Source organism: Rattus norvegicus, chromosome 4, assembly GCF_021556685.1.
Source record: "Rattus norvegicus strain SHRSP/BbbUtx chromosome 4, alternate assembly SHRSP_T2T, whole genome shotgun sequence".
In the NCBI taxonomy this organism is placed as follows: Eukaryota; Metazoa; Chordata; class Mammalia; order Rodentia; family Muridae; genus Rattus; species Rattus norvegicus.
In genome coordinates, this window is record NC_141537.1 from 12,318,535 (window position 1) to 12,339,998 (window position 21,464).

The following is a 21,464-nucleotide window of genomic DNA, read 5'->3' on the forward strand; positions in this document are numbered from 1 at the left end:
GAATGTAGTTCCCAGCACCCAATTCAGGTAGCTAACAGCTGTCTGTTAAGTCCAACTGCAAGTCGCTGACACCCTCTTCTGGGCTCTTCTAGACTCCTCAGGTACAGAATACATACATGCAGAATCATAGACAGACACAATTTTGTATTTTTTGAAGTCTTTTCTTTAAACAAAAGTTCTCTGAGTTCAAGCCCAGGCTGATTTAAGAGAACGTGCCAGGACAGCCAAGACTACAGGGAGAAACATTGTGTGTGTGTGTGTGTGGGGGGCAAACAAAAACAAAAACAAAACAAAACAAAATAGACAAAACCCCAAATAGGCCAGCCTGATTGTGTCAGGCACAGATGCCTCCGGGGTCACAGAAGGGCTCCAGGGCAGGATGTTTACAGATCTTGGCCAGCATTGGAAGTGCACAGGCAGTAGTGGGATTTCTAGGCATGGGGTCCTCCCCTTGCACCAGCCCTCTTAAGACAGTCCACTCCACATCAACGTAATGTTACCGTTTCCTTTTTTTTTTTTTTCTTTTTTTCGGAGCTGGGGACCGAACCCAGGGCCTTGCCCTTGCTAGGCAAGCGCTCTACCACTGAGCTAAATCCCCAACCCCTACCGTTTCCTGAAGAGGAGCAAATCCATTAGACATAGGTCTTCAAATGAAAACAAGCACAGAAGGGTGTGGAATAGTACCAAATTCAGTATATGACTTTAAGAAGCACGGGGAGAAGAAAAAGAAATCCCCACACTGCTGTGACACCAAGATCATCTCCTTTCTAACCTTCAGGGAGGTGACAGACTGCAGTCAGGGTAGAGAGTGGGACAGCTGCCCTGGGGTAGGGACCGATTGGGAGCTCTGGTGCCGCCAGGGGGCGCACGATGGCCCGTGCAGGAGTCAGGCGGGACCCGGGGAAGGGGCGGGCAGGAGGGGCTCTGGGCCACTCTGGTTGGCTGAGCCCGAGAGCTCAATGTCCGGTCCGTTTTAAACTCAGTCCCGCCCTAGCACCCTGCTTTTCCGCCGCGGCGCGTTTTGGTAAGGAAGGTCCGCCTTGAGAATCGCAAGATCCCACCACTTGGCCCCGGAGGTCCCCACGGCGCTCACCCTGCGCGCCGGTCCTGTCCGTGAGCGTACCGTCGGGGTGGAACAGGCGATAGGACTCATGCAGTCCGGATTTGTTCCCAAGGCGGATCGCAAGATCCCACCATGTGGCCTCGGGGGTCCCCACGACGCTCGCCCCTCGCGCCAGTCCCTGCCCTTGCGCGTCCCTTCGGTGTGGAACAGGCGATCGATCTCATGCAGCCCGGATTTGTTACCTCCGGGGTGGGGCCCCGGGGCCTGGGCACACGCGGGGCTCTCGCCTGTCCGGTAGTCCGGCGACGGGGACATCGCCTATTTGTGAAGCGGATGAAATCAGAGATCAAAAAGTAGCAAGAAGCAGGATAATGCCAATGTTAGCAAGGACGGAGGTAAATTTTGCCCACGCAGGCGCGTCCTCGCCGCACGTGTCCTTCAACTGCCGCTTGGGCTTTTTTTGCTTTGTGCTTGTTTTAAGGTTTGAAAGTATCTTCAGAACCGATAACTACGAGCTAGTTTATCAGGGACCTCTGCCTACAGATCCTCATTTCCCTTCCGCTGACACAGACCCAGCCTATCTGGGTTTTGGATCCTTGGAGAAATCTGAATTTCTGGATTTGCACTTGAGCAAGGCAACTTCTAAGCCATGATTTAGGAATCATGATTCCTAACACCGGTATAGGTGTTTAGTGAGCACCTTGGTGTCCTTGTTTATTAGGTGGCTGGTTGCAACATCAATTAAGAATTAAATATCAGGGGGTTGGGAATTTAGCTCAGTGGTAGAGCGCTTGCCTAGCAAACGCAAGGCCCTGGGTTCGGTCCCCAGCTCTGAAAAAAAGAAGAAAAAAAATTAAATATCAGGGCTGGAGAGATGGCTCAGAGGTTAAGAGTACTGACAGTTTTGGGGCTGGGGATTTAGCTCAGTGGTAGAGCGCTTACCTAGGAAGCGCAAGGCCCTGGGTTCGGTCCCCAGCTCCAAAAACAAAACAAAACAAAACAAAAAAAAAAAAACAAAAAACAAGAGTACTGACAGCTCTTCCAGAGATCCTGAGTTCAATTCCCAGCAACCACATGTTGGCTTACAATAATCTGCAATGGGACTTGATGCCCTCTTCTGGTCTATGTGAAGACAGTGTACCCATATAAAATAAAAGATTATTTGATTATTGAGACAGATTCTCATGCTGGCCCAGAGAATATTTCTGCTCTAAGACCGTAAGTATTGGCACTTATGGATATAAGCCACCGTACCTGGTGAAGGACATTTAAGAAGGAAAACAGGCTCGTGGGCTCTTGTAAACAAGTTCCCTGGGTGGCAGTTTTCTTTCCTTTAGAGGCTAGTTTTTTGTTGAGCCAGTTACACAGAAGTCTGTGCCTGGAGTGGACCACTTTCTAAGGTTAAGAATCATTTCCCTTCCCTGTTCAGCCTCAGCAGACACATCTGGTGCTGCTTCTGGTTTCGAAATCAAAGAAAGTCGTTCAATTTTCCTAACAGAATTGTATAGCTAGTGTTTTTTGTCTGTAAACATTAAGAACCTATGCCTCTGAGGTGGATTTAGTCAGAAGGTTATCCCAGAGGGAATAAAACAGACTCCCAGCTGTCAGCAGTGTGAAGGTCAGAGCCCTGTGCTGGAGTAAATGCTCCTCAGAGTTAGGATTTACAACATCAAATGTAGCCACCAGAAAGGTCCTTAATATAAAAAGCTCTGACGTGGTACATGTTGCATTGCTGACTTTTTTTTTTTTTTTTTTTGGAGCAGATGTGGCCGGCGCTGTGTCCAGGATGATAATGAATTCAAGGTATGTGTCAGATGGGAAGATTTGACTTTCCAGGCATAATCCCAGAAACAGTTCTTGGCCAAGGATGAGGACTCTAACCTGACTGGATATGCTGCTGTGATGGGTTAAAGGATTTACCTGAGGCCAACAGAACAGGCAGGAATTTAATGCAGTCACCCCACCCACGTCTTTTTAAATTAGATGAGGGGCTTGGGGACTGTAGTGAGAGGGCTTAGCAGTGCCTTTGATTCTGGGGTCTGGTGGAGAGAGCCAACTGTCCAAGTTCTTCTTGGACGTCATGTGTGCTAGCACACCTGTGTGCACACTCAATAAATAATCAATGGGAGTACTGGTGCGTGGATTAATACTTAGAGAGATGGCTTTGCATTTAAAGTCTTGTTAAAACATTCCTGAGTAGACGTACCCAGCGTGCTGGGTAGTGCTGTAAGGATTCTGTTTATACAAAGACTGGTAATGTCAGCATCGTCTGCACGTCGGCGTGTTGCTGTATTCTCTAATGGTTTCGGGTCTAATCACCTCTGGTGTTTCTTCTGAAGCTCTGGAGTCTGAGGTGAACTGGTTCAACTTCCAGAAGAGAAGGTAAGCAGCCGTGTGGAGAGAAAAGGTGAAAGATAGAATTTTAAATTAGCTCAAAACACAGCAACAAGATCTGACTCAGGAAGACAGGTGGTTAAAATTGCAGAAGAACTAATGCTGACACACTAATCACCAATGTGAGTAGCTGTTCTGCCCCTGTGAAGTTTGTTTAAGCCCCACTGTGCCTTGCAGAGAGCATTCCAGGAAACCGGCTGGCCCGAAGCCTAACCAGATGTGTTTCAGATGCAGATGCTTTATCATCTCTGACAAACATTTACTCCGACAGGACAAGGGATAAGATTTGCTCTCGGAATAATGAGGACCTGAGGACCCAACCCCTCAACTGACCCGACTGGGACTTCAACACGGCAGAAGGTAGGGAGTGGCTAACCACCTCCCGCTGGGCTCTAGTGGCAGGTCTCAGAGGGGCCAAGGTAAGAGAAGTGATGCAGGGGCCTGCCGAGCCACCCTGTGTTCCTAGAACGGCTTATGGAAGCCTACAGGAGATATACTCCTTTTGACCCCTTATGAGAAGGGCAGCAGGCAGCAGTGACTATGGCATTCATAGGGCAGTCGGCCCCTGACATCAGACGAAAGCTCCAGAGAATAGAAGGGCTGCAAGATTATAGCCTGAGAGATTTAGTAAAGGAAGCTGAGAAAGTATATCATAAGAGGGAGACAGAAGAAGAAAAGCAGGAGAGAGAAAAGAGAGGAGAGAGGATATACAAGATCAAAGGCGATAGAGGAATCTGACTAAGATCCTAGCCGCAGTAGTGAGAGACAGAGGAGGAGAGAGAGGGGGGTGGTTAGACAGGTAGACAAGGGGTGAGGCCAGAAGACCGAAAAAGGATTCCAAGACCCTCCTTGGGAAGGGACCAATGTGCATACTGTAAGAAACAAGGCCGTTGGGCCATAGAATATCCTGAAAAGAGGAGCAGGGACCCCAAGGTTTTGACACTGGGAGATGATTAGAGGGGATGGGGCTCGGACCCCGTCCCCAAGCCTAGGGTAACGTTGAGAGTGGAGGGGACCCCTATGTATTTCTTGATTGACACCAGAGCGGAACACTCGGTGGTAAAAGAGCCATTAGGAAAACTTAAGGGCAAAAGCTCCTTGGTTGTAGGAACTACTGGACAGAGATTGTATCCCTGGACCACTTCTCGGACAGTAGACCTTGGCAGGGGACAGGTGTCCCACTCCTTCCTGGTGATACCTGAGTGCCCGACCCCCTTGCTGGGTAGAGACTTGCTGACTAAACTTAAGGCCCAGATTAAGTTCACTCAGAGAGGACGAATGGTATCCTGGGACACTCCATCTACTCTCACCTTGACCTTAAGATTAGAAGAGGAATATCGGATGCATGAGCAAAAAGAGACACAAAAGCACTCAAAGGTTCAAGGTTGGCTGGCTAAATTCCCCAAGGCCCGGGCAGAAACTGGAGGTATGGGGAAGGCAGTAAAGTTCCCCCCTGTGGTGGTAATGTTAAAGACAGATGCTACCCCTATTGGGGTACGACAATATCCCATGAGCAAGGAAGCCAGGGAAGGCATCAGGCCACACATACAGAGACTGTTAGAACAAGGCATCCTGGTTCCATGCCAATCCCCATGGAACACCCCACTTCTTCCTGTAGAGAAACCAGGGACTAATGACTATAGGCCTGTCCAAGACTTAAGAGAAGTCAATAAAAGGGTTCAGGACATCCACCTGACGGTGCCTAATCCATACAACCTCCTCAGCTCACTGCCTCCGGAGAGAGCCTGGTATTCCGTCCTGGATTTAAAAGATGCCTTCTTCTGTCTCAGACTACATCCCTCCAGCCAGCCTATCTTTGCCTTTGAATGGAGAGACCTAGAAACAGGAAAGGCTGGCCAACTAACCTGGACCACATTACCTCAGGGATTCAAAAACTCACCCACCATCTTTGACGAGGCCCTCCACCTGATTTGGCCCCATTTAGAGCTGAGAATCCCCATTTAACCCTGCTTCAGTTCATAGATGATTTGCTCCTAGCGGCGGAATCGGAATCGGACTGTATCAAAGGAACTGAGCGACTTGGGGTATCGGGCGTCCGCCAAGAAGGCTCAATTGTGTCAGACTGAGATTGTCTATTTAGGGTATGTCATTAGGGATGGGAAACGCTGGCTCACTGAAGCCAGGAAGCAGACAGTGACTCAGATCCCGACACCAACCACTCCACGGCAAGTAAGAGTTTCTGGGCACTGCTGGGTTTTGCAGACTTTGGATCCCAGGGTTTGCCACCCTGGCTGCCCCCCTGTGCCCCCTGACTAAAGAAAAGGCACCATTTGTCTGGACTGAGGAACAACAACAGGCCTTTGACAACATTAAAAAGGCCCTACTGACTGCCCCAGCCTTAACCCTCCCTGATTTAACCTAACCATTTGTCCTGTTTGTGGACAAGAGAGCTGGGGTGGCTCGTGGAGTGCTGACACAGGCTTTGGGAACTTGGAAAAGGCCGGTGGCCTACCTGTTGAAGAAACTAGATCCAGTGGCCAGCGGCTGGCCCTCTTGCCTAAAAGCTATAGCAGCTGTGGCCCTGCTAGTTAAGGATGCTGACAAACTAATCTTGGGACAAACCATGACTGTGGTAGCACCTCATGCCCTAGAAAGCATCATCAGACAACCACCAGATCGATGGATGACCAATGCCTGCATGACCCACTACCAGAGCCTGTTACTGACTGAGAGAATCATTTTTGCCCCTCCAGCCATCCTAAATCCAGCCACCCTGTTGCCAGAGACTGAGGACACAAAACCGGTACATGTTTGCTCTGACATCCTGTCTGAAGAGACCGGGATACGACAGGACCTGACGGATCAACCCCAGCCAGGAAGACCCACTTGGTTCACTGATGGCAGCAGCTTTGTGGTCGAAGGTAAACGGATGGCTGGGGCAGCAGTAGTGGACAGGAAAAAGACCATTTGGGCCAGCAAATTACCAGAAGGAACAGCGCAGAAGGCAGAGCTGATAGCCCTGATCCAAGCCCTGCGGCTGGCAGAAAGGAAGGTTATGAACATCTACACAGACAGTAGATACGCTTTTGCCACTGCCCACGTACACGGGGTCATTTATAGGCAGAGGGGGCTGCTGACGTCAAGAAAGGACGTTAAAAAATAGAGAAGAAATCTTTAGCCTCCTCGAAGCCATCCACCTTCCAGAAAAGGTGGCCATAATACATTGCCTTGGCCACCAAAGGTCACACGACTCCGTAGCTAGGGGGAATAGGACGGCAGATGTAGTGGCTAAGCGAGCAGCCCAAGGAGTCCAGATCCTGCCCATGTGTACAACTCAAGATGAGATCGAGTTCCAATACCCACCGGAAGATTCCCAGAAGATTGCATCAGAACTGGGACCCAGGCCAAGCATCCCCGGAGGAAGGAAGGTGACAGTTGAAGGAAAACTGATCCTAACCCAAGCTGAGGGCCGTGAGTATGTGGCCAATTTGCATTATATCACCCATCTGGGGACAAAAAGACTAATTAATAGACACAGTCAAAGCTTCCAGGTTCTATGTACTGGGGCTCCAAAAGATGACTCAAGAGATTGTTCAGCAGTGTAAAGCCTGCGCTTTAGTGAATGCAGGAGCCTATAAAGGAACTACAGGAAAAAGGCTCTGAGGAGACCGGCCGGGAGTTCACTGGGAAGTGTACTTTACCGAAATAAAACCTACCAAGTACGGTAACAGATATTTACAATTTTTTATAAACACCTTCTCGGGATGGGTAGAAGCATTCCCCACGAAAAAGGAGATGGCCAGTGTGATGGCCAAGAAGATTTTAGAAGAGATCTTTCCGAGGTTTGGAGTACCCAAGGTAATAGGGTCGGACAATGGGTCCGCCTTCGTTGCCCAGGTGAGTCAGGGATTGGCCAGGCAATTGGGGATTAACTGGAAATTACATTGTGCATACAGACCCCAGAGTTCAGGACAGGTAGAGAGGATGAATAGAACTCTAAAAGAGATCCTGACAAAATTAGCCTTAGAGATCGGCGGAAGCGATTGGTTGGCCCTCCTCCCCTTCGCCCTGTTCCGAGTTCGGAACTCCCCAGGCAGGTGTAAACTGATCCCTTTCGAAATTCTCCACGGAGGGCCACCGCCACTCACTGAGGCCGGGAGTGTGTTTGATTCTGATGTTATTCTTTCTCAATCCTTACATGTTCCCATAAAGGCCCTCGAGACGGTTAGACAACAGGTCTGGAATGAGCTGAGAGAGGCCTCTGAAGCGGGAGACACCCGAGTCCCCCACCAGTTCCAGGTTGGTGACACTGTCTTAGTACGCAGGCACCGAACCAGGAACCTCGAGCCTAGGTAGAAAGGACCATACATAGTCAAGGTTGAAGGGATCTCTGCCTGGATCCACGCTTCCCACGTGAAAAAGGCCACAAATTCAGCTACAGATGAGTGGATCCTGGGAAAGACTCATAGTCCTCTTAAGCTTCGTCTATACCGCCAGCGTAACCGAGAGTCAGGACAACAATCCCCATGCCCCAGTACAGCAGACTTGGGAGGTAATTAATGAGGAGGGGAACCCTATATGGTCCATCACGGCAGTGCACCCTCCATGGACCTGGTGGCCAGACCTAACTCCAGATATCTGTAAACTGGCGGCCGGATCACTCACTTGGGATATCCCCGACCACTCTGATCTTTCAAAACCACCAGCTGAAGAGCAATGTGTCCCAAACGGGATAGGAAGCACTTTTGGGTGCTCAGGACAATTCTACCGAGCCCCCGACTTTTTCTGTGCTGCATGGGGTTGCGAGACTACTGGTGAGGCTTACTGGAACCCCACTTCCACATGGGATTTAATTACAGTAAGAAGGAACAGTAGCTATGACCGCCCTAATCACGGGGAGAGAGACAGCTCCAAATATTCAGAAAGCGGGTGTGCCCATAGCAACAGGCGCCGTTGGAACAGCCCCAACGGCCCCTGTAAGAACAAGTACTGCAACCCCATAGTCATAAGATTCACTGACTCAGGAAGACGCAACCATCGGAGCTGGCTTAGAGGAAACTGCTGGGGACTGCGGCTAGACGCTGTGGGAAAAGATCCTGGACTTATCGTAAGGATTAAGCTGACTTTTACCAATCCATCCCCCATGCCCATAGGACCTAACCAGGTTCTTCGGGAAACACGTGCACGAGCCTTACCTGCATTGATGTCGACCTCCCCTTCAGATGCTCTAGCTTCTGTGACCCCCCTTCCCCACTCTGAACCCTCTACCGGCCGAAGACTGCTCAATTTGGTCGAGGGTGCCTTCCATGCTTTAAATGATACGAGTCCACCCACCACCGAATCTTGTTGGCTGTGTTTGAGTGTAGTCCCCCCTTATTATGAAGAGATAGCCATGGATGACACTTTCTATAATGTCACTACCCATCATTCATGCTCCTGGGGGACAGAAAAAAAAACTAACCTTAACTGAGGTATCTGGATCGGGACTCTGCTTGGGAACCCCGCCAGGCTCCCACAAACATCTGTGTAACCAAACAGTAATTGGGTTTAAGACAGCAACCACCCACTACTTAGTACCAGGGCATAATCGATGGTGGGCATGCAATACCGGACTCACCCCATGTGTGTCCACAAGTGTGTTCAGGCCAGCAATGGATTTCTGCGTGCTAATACAATTAATCCCCAGGATTTACTATCATTCTGCTGATGATTTTGAAGATGAGTTCGACCTCTCGCCTAAAAGATTCAAACGAGAGCCCGTTTCTCTCTCTCTTGCCATACTGTTAGGAGTAGGCATTGCTGCCAGGGTAGGGACGGGAGCTGCTGCGTTGTCTACTGGACAACAAAGTCTTAATGCTCTCAACAGTGCCATTAATGAAGATTTAGAAATATTAAAAAAACTCCATTACTAACTTAGAAAAATCTTTGACTTCTCTATCGGAGGTGGTACTTCAGACTCAGAGGGGCTTAGACTTATTATTTCTAAAGGATGTGCTGCCCTTAAAGAAGAGTGCTGTTTCTATGCTGACCATACTGGAGTAGTGAGAGACTCCATGCAGAAACTCAGAGAAAGATTAGACAAAAGGCAAAGGGATAGAGACGCCCAACAGGGTTGGTTCGAATCTTGGTTTACTCGGTCCCCTTGGATGACTACCCTACTCTGCCTTGGCCGGGCCGATATTAATAATTTGCCTGGTTTTAATTTTTGGCCCACATGTAGCAAATAGGTTGATTACTTTTGTCAAGCACCAAGTAAATGCTGTTCAATTGATGGTCCTAAGACAACAATACCAGTCAGTTAGGATGACTGGCGATGCTGAGTGAGAAACTTAACACTAAAATTCTAAGATTAGAATTTTCTTAGTAGAAGAAGAGGGGAACGAGAGATAGAATTTTAAATTAGCTCAAAACACAGCAACAAGATCTGACTCAGGAAGACAGATGGCTGAAATTGCAGAAGAACTAATGCTGACACACTAATCACCAGTGTGAGTAGCTGTTCTGCCCCTGTGAAGTTTGTTTAAGCCCCCATTGTGCCTTGCAGAGAGCATTCCAGGAAACCGGCTGGCCCGAAGCCTAACCAGATGTGTTTCAGATGCAGATGCTTCATCAACTCTGACAAACATTTACTCCGACAGGACAAGGGATAAGATTTGCTCTCGGAATAATGAGGACCTGAGGACCCAACCCTTCTCCTGATTTAGTAGCTATGTTCCAGGAACCAGGGGGCCATAAAACCTTTTGGCATCCCCTCATCTCCCGGGGCCATAAAACAATCGGACAGTCCTGTAACTCGGACAGTCCTGTAACTCCTGGTATCTTTGGCATTCCCCCTTTGACATCCCCTCATCCCCTGGGGCTCACAGCCTGGCCCTTTAAAAAGCCCCTCTCCCAGCCACCCGGGGTCAATACCTCTGTCTCCTGCGTGGGATACGTGTTGGTCCGGAGATCTCCATAATAAACCTCACCTTTTGCGTATTACATTCAAGATCGGTCTCTTGTGTGTCTGGGGTCCTCGACTTCTCGATACTTGAGGGAGGGTCTCCCTACAGAGATCTTTCAAAGGTTTTAGGTTTCTTTGTCCCCCTCACAGTGGAAACAGATAAATTTTGAGGCAGTCCCATTGCATATAGAGAACATGAGAATTTTTTTACCTGTAGAATTCAGTGCCATTATTTAGTTTTCTGTGTATCAGCCCTAGCGTGAATCTTGCTACAATATTAACATAAAAGATCTTTTGAGAAATTTGGCTTTATTTATAAAATTTTTACTTTTATCTGTTTTGCCTGCATGTCTGTGCCATGTACATGCAGTGCTTATGGCAGCCAGAAGAGGGCATCAGATCCCCCTGGAATTGGAGCTGCAGTTGTCCGTTGCCTTACGGGTGCTGGGAGTTGAACCTCCAAGAAGAGTGATGATGGTCTGGGACCCCGAACCACCAGAGCCAAGACTCCAGTACTCGGCTGAAGACCTGGCAATTATTTCAGAGGACCCCAATAACGCTTTGCTCAGAAAAGAAAACTCTGGTTTTGCTCCGTCAGGATAAAGAATCCTACCACAGGAACAAGCACAGACAATGGCGAAACAAATGTACCAGTGAACCCACCCACCTAGGAGTAAGCAAATTAACTCAATCAGCCTTAGAAGATCTAAGTATTACATTCCAGGACTGAAATGTCTGGTGGAGCAGGTAGTTCACAGCTGTGGGCCCTGTCAAAGTGAATGCCTGCATACAATGACCCTGGCAGGAGATTCCGGGGCAACAGGCCAGGAGTCTACTGGGAAGTTGATTTCACTGAGGTAAAGCCAGGCAAGTGTGGCTATAAACACCTTCTAGTCTTTATAGACACCTCTTCAGAATGGGTAGAAACCTTCCCCACCAAGCAGGAAACTGCCACAGTGGTGGTGAAGAAGATATTGGAAGAAATATTCCTCCAATTTGAGGTGCCCTAAGGTAAGCCACGAGTGGCCAAGTACCTAGAGGTTGATTGGAAACTTCATTGCATTTATAGACCTCAAAGTTCAGGACAGGTAGAGAGGATGAATAGAACTCTAAAAGAGACCTTGACTAAATTGATCGTGGAGACTGGCACAGACTGGGTGGTGCTCCTATCCCCTGACCTCATTAAGAGGTAGGAACACCCCCTCCTGCTTTAGTCTAACCCTTTTCAGATCCTGTATGGGACCCCAGTGCCCCTGAGCTTGCTGGGGGACACTATTGAACCAACCTGTCCTAGTAATAATGATCTCTGTTTTAGTTTGAAAGGTCTACAGGTGGTACAGAAGGAAGTATGGTCACAGTGGGCAGCTGCCTACAAGCCAGGGACCCTTAAGACATCACTTCCAAGTGAGAGACTCAGTATACGTGCGGCGACACCGAGCCCAGACTCTTGAGCCCCACTGGAAAGGGCCCTACCTGGTGCTGCTGACTACGCCAACAGCTGTTAAGGTGGATGGGATAGCTACCTGGATCCACGCCTCACATGTGAAAGCAGCCCATCCTGCCCCCGATGGAGGATAAGGAAAAGGATCACTCTAGCTGGAAAGTCCAGGCCACAGAGAACCCCCTGAAACTAATGATCACCAGGAAGTCCAAAGATGTGGTTCCTCCCCTTGGCACTGGTACTGTGCCTTAGCTCCCTCCCCTTGTGTCCTGCTGACTCCAGCCCCCACCAACCACGCAACCTTGCCTGGCTGGTGGTAAATGGGGCCGGTGATGTGGTGTGGAGCTTAACCAAGGTCACTACACCAAACTCATGGTGGCCGGACCTGTACCCTGACATCTGTACCCTGGCTGTTAGGGCCACAGACTGGGACCTGGAAGGACATACTGGCCTTCAGACAGCTCCCACAACCTGCGCTTCAGACAAATGGACACACTGGACGCCCCAGTGGGGAGGCTGCTGTAATGGCCACTGGAGAAGTATGCTCCAAATGCAGGAGTTCTATGTCTGCCCCGGGTATCACCGGGGCAGGTCCCTCAACCCTAAATGTGGAGGTGGGGCTGACTTCTTTTGCAAAAATTGGGGATGCGAGATGTCATGGGAGGCATCCTGGAAGCCCTCCTCGAGCTGGGACTATATTAAGGTAGTAGCAAACTATACCTTGGAACCCTACGTTCCTGGTGGGGTATCCGTGCCGGAATGTGCCTATAACTGGTGCCACCCACTCTGTGTCACTTTCACTGAGCCGGGAAAGATGGCCAAAGAATGGGTGAAAGGATATACTTGGGGCCTTAGGTTTTATAAAGACGGTTATGATGTGGGATTACTGCTCACCGTCAAGTTACAAATAGAAGCTCCTTGTACCCCAGATGTATAAAAAGTGTGTACTTTAGCTATGGGAGGTCACCACTGTCTTATGGGCAGGACGGCCCCAGCTTACTGGATCATTAAACCTCTTGCTTGATTGCATTGCTCTCCGTCTCTGTGTTTTCGTGAGTGGGACCTCCCCATCGGATCCTACACCAACTTGTGGCAAGATTGCAGGATGGCAGTCCAAGCCTATTAGAAAGCGGGCAATGACTTTCCCACTCACAAAAGTTACCTACAAATGAGAGAAACTCAATGTTACAATGAATTTGGTTGGCAAAAGAAGAGATACTAGCTCTAAGGAGATTTCAGGAGGCAGTGGTAGTCTGCTGAACACAGCCTATGTGAAACAAATGTGTAAACTAAGTGTTTACAAAGTAACCTAAGCTGTAGATAGAGCAATATCAGGTGCTAGAGTTAAAGAGTTTCAGTTAAATCTTTAGCTTTAGAATGCTAATTCTGAATGCAAAAAAAAATGATTAGACTTTCAAACGTCACTGTATTTATTTATGGATTAAAACTACTGAGGATATTGGATGTAATGTTCCAATTCAGTTATGATTGGACAGGCAATTAATTGCAAACGGTGCTTTGAGTCCCCATTGCTTTTAGCTGTGGCACACAGCTCAAAGTGCTGAAGGCAAGCAGTACCTGAGAGGACCTAACTCCATTTTCTTTTTTCTTTTTTTTTTTTCTTTTTTTCGGAGCTGGGGACCGAACCCAGGGCCTTGCGGTTGCTAGGCAAGCGCTCTACCACTGAGCTAAATCCCCAACCCCTCTAACTCCATTTTCTATAACAGGAAGCCACGTTAGGCCTTAAACTTCAGTTTCCCAGAAGTACAGCACAGCTTTTTGTAGAAACCACACAGAAAGGGCAGCCAATCAGCGACTGCCCTGACATCCGACCAGGGACTAAGAACAGGTATGAAAGAGTCCCTATAGGGGTTGGGGATTTAGCTCAGTGGTAGAGCGCTTGCCTAGCAACCGCAAGGCCCTGGGTTCGGTCCCCAGCTCCGAAAAAAAGAACCAAAAAAAGAAAGAGTCCCTATAAGGTAACAATCTCTCCCTCTCTCGAGGTACAAACCAACAAGAAATATACAAATATCCCATACCATAAACTCAACCAATCCTGGTGAAGGTGACTCAACACTAACCAGGAACCCCCAACTGACTCTAAAACGAGCTTCCCGCAGTCATCGCCATTTTGCTTGGATGGTTGGCCCTTGGCCGTTTCTGCAGAACAAATGCTGTCTTTGCATACTGTTTGAGTCTGGGCTCTTCTTTCAGTTATTCTGGAAACCTTACATTAAGGATAAGTTTTTCTCTAATATAAGTCGAGGAGGATGCTTCCTGGGATATATAAAATGTACAAGGATCAGGCACAGGGCTTATGAATGTGCATCATTCAGAGATACAAATGTTCCTCAACTGTTGGAAAACTGACAAAGGTTTGCTGGACCCTGCAAAAAACGTGAGTCATGTGTTCCCTATCAGCCAAGGCAAGGCTGTTTAGACCACAGCTAAAACGTTGAAGCCTGAAATGACAGCCAGCACTGCTCTAAACCATTTAATAAGGGTGGAGCAATTCTAATAGAACAAGAGATTACATCAGATGGGATTGAGATTGAAGTCCTAATGGATACAGGAGCAGATGTGACAGTTCCACAAGATTCTCAGAATCCAGCTTGGCTACTTCAAAGGGTGTCTTCTCAGCTCCTAGGGTACAACTAAGTCTAAAACGGACTAAGTATATCGGACTGGAAGGTTAAGGCCATATGTGCCATAGAGTCATCCATTTATGGGGAAGAGATGTATTGTAACGGTGGGAAGGATAGATTAGCATTCCTTCAACTTCAGGGACAAGCTGTAAAATTGATGTTTCAAACGAAGGTATTAAAAAATGTTATCAAAACAGTTACAGACTGGGCTATCCTTAAACAGAACACAGCAGAAGTTGGCTCCAAATTTATAAGGAGACCACTAATAGGAATACAAACCACCCTACCATTTAAGACAAGGTTATCTGACAAGCCTGTTTGAGTGGAGCAGTGATCCTTAAAGAAGGAAAAATTACAGGCACTAATACCTGGTTCAAGAGCGGCTGAAGGCTCAACATTTCTGCCAGCCTTTAGAATTCTATATTTGTCATAAATATGGAAAATGAGGGATGCTGACAGATCTGAGAACAATCAATAAAGTAATTCTGCCTATGGATTCCTTACAACCTGGAATCCCTACTGTAGTGGGTTGGTCTGGTGCTGCTTGTATTCAAGTAAATTCTTTGCCCCAGGATCTGGTTGCTCCAATACAGGCAGATCCTCATGTATACCAGATTTTGTTGTATAAACCTCCCCCCCCAAGTTATCCATGATTGGTTAATCAAGATGCCTACAGCCTGTAGCTGAGCAGAAGAATGATAGGCAGGACTTGAGTTCCTGGGCTTTCAGGGAAGAAGGCACCCTGTATGGTGTAGGTGGATTATGGCCATGAAGGGCAGAGAGTTAGAATAGGAGCAGCCCAGGCAGAACACAGCAAGTGATATTTTGGGGTTATTGACAGGGAAGTAGACAAAGTAGCATAGAGGTTGATAAGTCTGCCCAGCTCTCATACTTTCCGGTTAGTATTGTTGGCTTTGTCTTTATTTGGGGACTAAATGATCTAATGTGGGGTAAAGTCCCCCAAATAGTAAAGATAGTTTTTTCTCAATAGCCCTTGAGAAACAAGAGAAAGCTTTGCTTTCACTCTGCCCACATTTAACCATGTAAAACCAACTAAGAGATACCAGTGGACATTGACCTTCTGTCAATATTTTGTACAACAGACATTACAAATAATTTGTAAATTGTTAATAGTTTTCTCAATCTAAAATTCATAGGATGATATCTTGCTGGCTGACCCAGATGGAGTTGCCTTATTAAAAAATATGTTTGATGAAGTAACAATAATTTTGCCTTATTGGGGATTACACATTGCTCCTGGAAAAGATACAAAGAGGAGAGTCTATTAATTATAAAAATAGGTTTACAGAAAATTTAGCCACAAAAGGTACAGATCAGAAGATGCCAATTATAAACTTTATTATTTGAAATTTTACTGGGAGACTAGTTGACTACAGCCCATAATTGGGTTAACTACTCAATACTTAAGTAATTTATTTCAAACCTTACAAGGTGATTTAGGTTTATACAAGAAAATTATCAGCTGAAGCCGAAGAATTGGCTCTGGTAGGAAAAAGATTACAGGATGAGCACATGGATCGCCTAGATCCAAAGCTAGGTTGCATTTTACTCATTCTCTCACAGGCAATAATATTTTAGATGCATATTTTTTAGTACATAAACAGAAAGAAAGGAAGAAAGAAAGAAAGAAAGAAAGAAAGAAAGAAAGAAAGAAAGAAAGGGCGGGTTGGAGATTTAGCTCAGTGGTAGAGCGCTTGCCTAGTAAGCACAAGGCCCTGAGTTCGATCCCCAGCTCCCGAAAAGAAAGAAATAAAGGAAGAATGAAAGACCTTTATAGAAAAGGTTTCTGAATTGATTATGAGAAGAAGACTAAGACTTTGCCAATTACCAGGAATAAACCCAGCAGAGATTGTAGTGACTTTTACTAATGCTGAAATTACCTCATTGTGGGTAATCACTGAGGATTGGCAAAGAGCTTGCAATAGCATTTTGGGAGAAATTAACGTGCACCCTGAAGAACAAGCAACTACTGTTTATAAAGAATTAATTGGATTCTTCGTGTACTGTGAGAACCTTATATACATCAGGAATGGCAAGTTATAATTCAGAAAATATAAAGTAGTTCAAAGCCCATATGCTTCTGTTCAAAATTTAGAAATATATGCTATTATGTAATAGGCATCATGTAAATAGTAGAAGCTTAAAGAAAACTTTTTCTATAACTTGGTGACAAGCCAAGGAAATTATAAAAAGTTGCCCGACTTGTTCTTTGTTTAATCAAGTTCCATTACCTGCTGGAAGCAACTCTAAATTCACACAAATAAAATTTGGCAGATGGACGTGTTTCATTTTGTAGAGTTTAGAAAACTAAATTATGTGTCTCAAACAGTTGATACCTATTCAGGATTCCAATGGGCTTCTACTGAGTTCTGAAAGGCTGATTCTGTGTTTACACATTGATTAGAAGTGACGGTTATCATAAGAATACCTTTACAAATTAAAACTAATAATGCTTTCACGCAGGTATCCAGTACAATGAAACAATTTCTCTTTTATATATTATAGCATTAAACATACTGTGGGTATAGCATACAATCCTACAGGTCAAGCAATTGTGTAAAGACTTAACAATACTTTAAAGGAGATGCTTGTAAAGCAAAAAGGGGATATGAGATCTCCCAGGGTTAAATTACACAATAATTTATTAGCTTTACAGTTTTTAAATGTCAATGAGACAGATAGCACAGCTGCTGAAAAACAATAGATTTGAGAAAGGACTGACGAACCAAATCTGCCTATACGGATATGTTAACTTCAGAATGGAAGTCAGGAAACGTGTTCCAATGGGGGAGAAGCTAGGCCTTTATTTCCACAGGAAATGTAAAGTTATGGAGTCCTTCCAAGTTAATGTAGATTAGATTTGACTGTGAGAGACGTCCTGCAAATCTTGGCTGCTGATGTGGTGTGAGGGAAGAGACTGGAATGATAGCAAAGCCGCTTACATGGATGCTGATCCCGTACATAGGAACAGCTCAAAAGACTATCTGAGGGAGGACATGTTACAGTTCATCAGGCGGAAAACTTCTGAATGCTGCAAACCTATTCCTGGTTATGGTATCTACGGTAACTTCATAGGTACAAGGCTCAAACCTTATATTCCCAACCCTCAGACTATCAGAGGGGTAAATTGAGGACACATTGTTGTCTCCACCGTATCTGGTAAATATTTTTGGCTACCTGGTGTAATGGGAGGTGCTGTTGCTAAGCTCTAGTTCCCTAATTGGTTCTTTTTTTTTTTTTTTTTTTTTCAGAGCAAGGATGCTGCCTTTATTCCAATTAATCAATGCTCTTCTTTTTAAAAAGGGGGGGGGGGTAGAAAGGCTGAGATTTTAAGATCCACTATAGAGAAATGCCTTTATTGCCCTAATTGGTTCTTGATTTGTCAATAAAGAAGGCCCAGAGCCAATTGTGCTGGGCACAAGGTACAGGTGGGACTTCCGGGTGCCAGGAGGAAAAGGTGATGCAGGGAAGGAGAGAGGACCTTTTTCTGCCATGCTTTGGAGGAAGGAGGACACTGCAATCATATAAGGTACAGCTAGAGCCTGTGGCCTCTGCCAAGGGGGGAGACGAAGATGTCTGACGGGCTAAATGGGCAAACCATTACGCTTAGGGCAGAAAGGGAAATTGAGCTAATAAATTGATGAGGGCACACTTTTCCAGGAGGGATACCTGTGCCCAGCAATTGTGCCACTGAAGAGACATCCTGCCCTGTCTCCACATTAATCCTTGGCCTGCACTCCCCTGTTCCAACGCTGAGCCCAAGTGACCAGCACTCCCTCCCCCACTTCCCACTCCCAGGCAGATGCCAGCCATGGGAGCAGACAAAAGGCAGCCTACCCTAGCCTCCATGTTGCTGAGACTCCTACTCCCTCCCCCGATTAACAACCAGCATTTCGGATGCAGATGGCTCCTCCCCTTGAAAGAAGCAGGAGACAATATCCCTGAAAAGATAAAATCCCAGTGTTGGACTATGGGAAAGAGGCAATTTAGTGTTCCCAGACAGCTGTGACCAGTTTATAAAATACGATAGCTTCTGATAAAGCAAAGAGTTATTACTTCCCATATCAGGAAGGTCCCTTTCTAGCTGTGGGATCGGCCTGATGTCTGAACAAACATCAGGTTTGAAGGAAAGCATCCCTTTATCCCCCTCCCCAATCATGTAACACCAAAACTCAAAGATGCCAGCTTATGTGTACTCATATATATCTCAAGTCCCTGGACGCATAAAGACTCTCTCTGTTCTTGCATCGAACTCTCAATTCCTGGTGGTTTCCTGGGGTTCCGGAGAACTGGGCATGACATTCTGGGGGCTCGTTTGGGATTTCCCAGCAGATCTCTGGAATCTGCAATCGGGAGAGTCCCGTGCTGGCATTTGTGTGGTAGTGTCAGCGTTCCTGTACTGTCTGTGTCTGTTCTGTTCTTGCTTAGGGGTTGGAAACGCCTCAAGGTGTCTGTATAACCGGCAGAAGGTGACTAGAGTGGACGCGCTGGAAGGTCACCGCTGTGGTGTTCAAGAAGACGTCCTTGATCCGGAGAGCTTGAGCGTTACCAGTCAGGGGAAGGAATTTGTGACCGAGGAAGGGCTTCGTCACAGTCTGCTTTATATAATATATGTTATATATAAATTTTATGCACATGAGTACACGTGACTGCTTCAGACCCACCAAAGGAGGGTATCTGACTCTCTTTGTTCATGCATCAGACTCGGACTCGCAATTCCTGGTGGTCTTCTGGGGTTACGCCCTGAGAACTGGGCGTAACAGGTTTATTTAGCTGCTTGTCTTTTCAAAGTTAAATAACTAGAAACAAGCAAGTTTTTCTATTTATATATACTTCAGATAGATAGTTGGTCCTCAAACACTTCAGAGATTTGCAGAATATGTCATTTAAAATGTTTAACAAAAGACTTTTTGTGACCAACATATCAGGTCCTGAAAGCACCCCTAGCCTCCTCCACCTGGAGCTCACTTCAAACGTGGCTGACCTGGCCAGAGGGTTATAACTGCTTGTCGCCTGGACAGCTGACAGTATGCCGTCCAAACTGGACAAGCCGGACACTGGGGACTCAGTTGCCCCACTTTGCCTAGACAAGATAGCAAAGTCTTCCAAAAGCTCTTGCTTCACAGAAACAAAAAAACAAACAAACAAACAAAAAAGCAGTCAAATCTTTTGGGTCTGGCAGGCAAACTTGCATGGCCCCACTGACACTGGAAGGTTGGGTGACTAGCCAGTGAGCCATTTTTATTAGATTCTGAAACTGCTTGCTCTGCTCCTGTTTACTCAGGCGAAGTTTATCCTTCTCAGGTCTCTGATGGGTTCGAAGACTAGACCAGTGATAGACTTACCTTCAGAGCTAACAATCAGTGGCGTTCTGATAATTATCATAATCACAAGCTCGAGCTCTTAAAATTTTTCTTTGATTGTCTTCTAAATATAAACTTAAAAGGGACGTCTCGCTGTGCTCTTCTGACACAAACACTCCACAGAACTTTGGACTCTCCAAGATAGGACAAATGGACTGGACATTGGGAATATAGTTCTTCCCTTGATGGTTCTCATAGAGTTTGCTGGTGTTAGAGAGAATGCCAGGTTGGCAGGATATGTAAATGTTTGTTCCTTCCTCAACTGCCCCCTCCCACAAAGGCAAACTTCCCTAGGGGAGGAATCTCTTATTATGCTAACAGCTTTTTTGTGTGAGAAAGAAATATGAATTTGAGCAATAAAGTTCCAAGGACTGAAGCTGGGCCGGAGGGCAAGCAGAAGAGGGATGAGGCAGAACTGGAGCAGGGCAGAGAGAGTCACATGGATAGATACCGTGAGTTAAGTTAGCTGAGGGACTGCCCCAGCAAGCAGGCCAACAGCCTTATCCTATCTGAGTCTTTAAATTCAAGAGGGACCCTAAAAGTCACACAATATTTTTCAAGATCAAATAACCTCCCCCTGAAGTCTTGCATCCTGAATGCCATCAAAATTGATTACAAATTTCAAGGAATTTGGGGAGAGGGTACTAAGGGTCTCACCCAGGACCTCATGCATTATAGGAACCAGACTTGCATGCAATATACACAAAACACCCTCACACATAAAATAAGTAACACCAATTACTAAAGGTTCAAGGTTTGGAGGGGAGTATGCTCAAAGTATATTACATACTTGCGTGGAAATGCTTTAGTAACTGTATTTAAAAAACAAAACAAAACCTTGCAAAGTGGTGGTGATGGCACACAACTTTAATCCTAGCACGCAGAGGCAGAGGCAGAGGCAGAGGCAGAGGCAGAGGCAGAGGCAGAGGCAGAGGCAGAGGCAGAGGCAGAGGCAGAGGCAGAGGCAGAGGCAGAGGCAGAGGCAGAGGCAGAGGCAGAGGCAGAGGCAGAGGCAGAGGCAGAGGCAGAGGCAGAGGCAGGTGGATCTCTGAGTTCAAAGGCCATCTGTTCTGCAGAGAGAGAGTTCCAGGACAGCCATGGCTACATGGAGAAAACTCATCTCAAAATAAACAAAAACCCAAACTACTTAATTTCACACAAATAATCAGACCCCAGAATCTCAAAATGGAAATTCATTAGCTGATAAGAATGTAACACCAAATTAGAATTTAGCTAGAATTTAAAAACATTTATTTTGCACGTACATGTGTCTGTGTCTACACACACAGTTACTGCCTTTTCTTCCTTTCTATTTATTTCTTTTCTGTTCTGGAGATACAGTCCAGGGCTTTTGTACTGGCTGGTTTGGGTGTCAACTTGATAAGAGCTGGAGTTATCACAGAGAAAGGCTCCTCCCTTGAGGATCTGCATTTGTTCCTAGGCTGTCTTTAATGAGTTGGAAGGTTCAAAAGAACAGAGAACTATTCTCTCACAGCTCTAGAGTAGAAATCCAGGTGTGTCAGTAGGTGATTACTCTCAAAGTGCTGAAATTCTTTCCTGGCTCTTTAACCTAACTTTTCATGTCTGCCAAAACCTCATGTCTCAATTTTTCCCTTAGTGGTCTAATTGCCTT

General features: G+C 46.4%; 1 long non-coding RNA gene and 1 other non-coding gene across 2 annotated transcripts; one reads left to right on the top strand and one right to left on the bottom strand.

Annotated features, from left to right (window-relative positions):
• The first annotated feature begins 2,921 nt into the window (after positions 1–2,921).
• On the top strand, positions 2,922–2,992 carry LOC120102743 (small nucleolar RNA SNORD93). Its single transcript, XR_015687342.1, has one exon. It is a non-coding gene; the product is annotated as a small nucleolar RNA SNORD93 (small nucleolar RNA).
• Positions 2,993–9,141: 6,149 nt separating this feature from the next.
• LOC148006227 (uncharacterized) lies at positions 9,142–16,066 on the bottom strand. Its single transcript, XR_015685903.1, has 2 exons — positions 13,504–16,066; positions 9,142–13,436 (listed from the first exon to the last, which is right to left on the bottom strand). It is a non-coding gene; the product is annotated as an uncharacterized LOC148006227 (long non-coding RNA).
• Between the last annotated feature and the right edge of the window lie 5,398 nt (positions 16,067–21,464).